Source organism: Crocodylus porosus, unplaced genomic scaffold (genome assembly GCF_001723895.1).
Source record: "Crocodylus porosus isolate Cpor-Errol unplaced genomic scaffold, CroPor_comp1, whole genome shotgun sequence".
NCBI classification, from domain to species: Eukaryota; Metazoa; Chordata; order Crocodylia; family Crocodylidae; genus Crocodylus; species Crocodylus porosus.
In genome coordinates, this window is record NW_017728912.1 from 7,201,294 (window position 1) to 7,205,439 (window position 4,146).

Consider the following 4,146-nt stretch of genomic DNA (forward strand, 5'->3'; position numbering starts at 1 on the left):
AGCTCTTCCCCCTGGTTGGGAGGTCTGTAGTAGACCCCCACCGTTAAGTCTCTTTCCCCTTGACTGCCTTGTACTCTAACCCAAAGCACTTCAGAGTGCCCTTCCTTTGACTCCTTGCTAATTGACGAGGATGTGTATTCCTCCTTAATATAGAGCGCCACGCCCCCACCTCTCCTTCCTATCCCGTCCCTCCTGTACAGCCTATAGCCCTTGACATTCACCGCCCAATCATGCGTTGAGTCCCACCACATTTCAGTGATCCCCACTATGTCCAGGCTTGTGTCAGCTAGCAGGAGGGTGAGTTCCTCCTGCTTGTTTTCCATACTACGAGCATTTGTGTAGAGGCATTTGATGAGGGTCACCTGTTACTGGATGCAACATGGCATGCTGGGAAAGAGTGCTGCAGAACATGAGAGAGTCTTTTAGCTAGACAGGAAAGAATAGAGGGAGCCTGGGTTTCTTAGCTCTGGTATGAGGCTTACGAAAGTCATTTGGTTTAGGTGGGTACTTGTGATGCACTTTTGAAACAGTAAGTGAATGAAGAAGGGGATGCCAGTGAAACGGAACCCCCCCGCCCCCGAGATAATGGAATACTGGTATGAGATGGGTAGCACTTCTTGGTACCTGTCCTCATTTCGGGGGTGTAGTCTATAGTTTCCAGAGAGGATGAAAAAAGGGTTCTCAGCAGAAGGAGAGCTGAAAGATAGTTTCCCACAGCAAGAGAGGACTTCTGACAGAACTGAAGCCATATCAGCCTGGGAAGGTTGCATCTGAATGGGAATTGAAGCAGCAGATACATCTCTACCTTGGTAAGGTAAGACGTTGCATTTCTTCAATGGGGAGGATCTGCCTGTATGTAGAGCTTCTCACTCTGATTCTATTCACTTCAGATTCTGGTGGTAGTGTAAGTGGAAAAAATAGGCATAGACTTCACTAGGGAGCCGCTAGGATGCTTTGATTAATATACATGTTGGTATGTACTGGGAAATCACCTGAAAAAATTATTGCTCTATTATTTCCTTGTAGCAGAGAGAGAAACAAAAGACTTAAAAACTGTAAATGGGTATGTGTGTGCGTGTGCAGGTGCATGCATGTGATTTCTGAGAAACATACACACACATTCTCTGATCATAAAGAGGTGTTCATGCCTAAACTAAGCGGCTAATAAGCATACAACTGGAGCTGTTGTCTAGCATTGTCATACCTACTCTTTGTCTTCCTCACTAACTGGGTTGTGTCAATTATGCTCCAGTCATATAGTGAGCACTGATGAAATGACCCATGTAGTCTGCCCCTAAGTCTGAGACAGGATTTAGACTCTTTAATCATGTTTGATGGAATGTTTCATATTTTGTTACCTGGACATTAGCTAGTAGATTCTTGGTACTATAAAATAGTGAGGTATCCTAATTAATGTTAGCTAACTAGTATGTTCTTGAGTGGTATCTGGAAAGCTGGTGAAGAAGTACTTCCCCTGCCCTCTCCTTCCCACCCCTGGTTCTGCTTCTCATTTTTTAAGGTATACAGTTACCAGCTTTCTCTGGTGCACTTGATAGGTTAGCACTGGTCTGCCTCTGCTATGTAAAGACTTTTTTTTTTTTTTGAGGTTAAAAAATGCCAAGTAATGGCTATGTTGTCATGGAAAATACAGGATGTTTATGATCTCTGGTTGTATCATTTTTTTATTTTACTTTTTTTTCCCCTAAAAGGAACACAATTTTCCATTATGGGATAATCGGGGCAACATAATATCCAACTTTGACACCAGTTCTTGCCCTTCCTTTCTCTCCTTTAACAGAAAAGGGCATTCCAAAGACTGCAATTCAAAAATACCAAGGGCGAAGCAGGTTCTTTCAAGCTTGGAAATAACTGGCATTAAAATCCACTAATTCAGGTGCTGAATATACTTCCCCTTCTTTGCCTGTTAATGAATTACTCACCAGAGGACTGTGCATGAATAAGATCTCTGGAAGACGAGCCTAGAAGGGAGAGTCAGGAAGTCCTGAATGCTAACATCAGCTCTGTCATCAACTCGCTATGTGGCCTTTGAGCAAACCACTTCATCTCTCTTAAGCTTCACCAACTGCAAAATGGGAATAATGATGGATACCTACTTACCTCACACGGGTGTTATGAAATTACTCAGTTTGTCCAATGCTCTGATGGTATAAACACAGACGATGTGCTGTTGTGACTATGCAACTTGCTGTACATGTACAAGCCGGCAGGTGGCACACTCCAACCCTGTTTTAGCGTGCCAACAAAGTTGGTTTCACTTAAGGTTAATACCATAAGAATGATTCTCTTTTTGTCTGTGGGCTCTTTTAATAAATCAAATGAAGTGAGATGCAGACTAGTGAGAAATTGAATGTTTTCCCTCACAAGCAAATACACACAATCCATATAATCAAGCTCGGTAGACACATTAATTGCTAGAGTTTGCCTGTGATGGGCAGCACATTGTGTTTTGAAATGCGCACAGAGGCTAGATGGAAGAATACAGGAAGGACTGGAACGTAACTTGTGAAATACGACTAACTTTTCCAATAATAGTATTTTGTGACCATTTTCTTCATTTAAAGGGCCACAACAAATGTTCTATTCCAGGGTCACAACTCTGCTACATTTTTAAATATTGTCTGTCCAAACACCTGCATTTACAGCCATCTAACTAGTACCATGCCTTTACTGCAAAGACTCTCTTAGGTTCTTCGATCCTTTTTCCTATGTTGCTGAGTCATAAGGTTGAAAGCTATGGATGGGTTAACAGTAGTTTTTATAGGATTGCCTGAATTTTTTGGCCCTATTTGCCATCTTCTGCCTCTCACTCAGAAACAAAAACTGATTTACAACTTTGTTTTCTAAAAGCAGACTGGGATCTTCTGTTTTTATTCCATGATAATTGCGGGGGTTGTTGTTGTTGTTTTGTTTTGGTGTGTGTATGTATAAATACCAGAATTAACATCTGTAAAGAAAGTGAGGATTTTCGGATTTTTCTCTTCCTTTTTCTCCTTTTCTGTGGAAGTTTTTTATCTTTTTAATTTCCTTTCCAGCAGTGTCTTGGCCAATGTTTTATTGAAATTAAACATTTCCAGTATGTGTTCTGAACAAGAGTCTTTGTTTAGTGCGTGTTTGCTATGGATGAAAAGTAAATGTTGAGTCTTGCAGTCTGCTAACAGCACAGAAAGCTAGCTTTTAGTAGTGTAAAAAAGTAGGCCAACTTTCTGCAACGGTCTCAGCAAGAGCTATATGAGGATGGAGTAATATACTTTCAAAACTGGCTTCTCTGTGGTGAACAAATGAAGTATTTAATAAGCAACCAGGAGTCTTGACTTCTAATAAAAAGACTAACTAGTCTTAACTTTGAAGAAAGCACTTGTTTCAGTGCTTTAACACAGGTTTTTGTTCACTACGATAAATTGACACAATGCACTCTAGAGCTATACTCTTCACTGGTATTACCTAGTCTTATGAGTTCATTCAGGTGGTACTCTAATGAACACATTATGGCTAGGGACAGACATTCAAAAAGCCTGACTCTGAATAGATTCAATCTTTGCAGGTTAGTCTAACCTGCAAAGCTTAACCTGATTTGGAGGTGGATAGAGGTTCTCTTCTCATTCCAGAAATTCATGCACATGCCTGCAGTGGCTCAAGCTAGAAGCCAGGGGATGCTGGAGCAGCCCTCCCTTCCCTTCGACAGTGCTGAGCTGGGTGGGGGGGTTGATCAGGCACTGGCAGGATGCTCTGATTAGGGAGGGGTTCCCCCCCCCGCCCCTGACCAACGAGGGAGCCAGTAGGGAATTGATAACAGAGCATTGAGTTACACAGGAAATTGTTAGCATTTATCACCCCATCAACAAAGCCTCTCTCATTGGGTCAAGCTCTTCTAAAACAACTTTTTCCAGGGAACAGACATTACCAGCTACCTATTGATTAGCTCCAAAGAGCCCTAAGCCGACACTGTCTTGTCTGCCTTTGCTCTGTCTCACAGCACAGACTGTAGCCAGCATGTGGTCTGCTAGCTAATGCTGAGAGGTGTCTGTGTAAGGCAGAAGGGGGTGGGGAATCCCTGCTTGAGCAGGGAGTGGTGAGGGGGAAGGGATGGGAACAGGAGGAAGCCAGGCAGACCCCGCTGTATGTGCA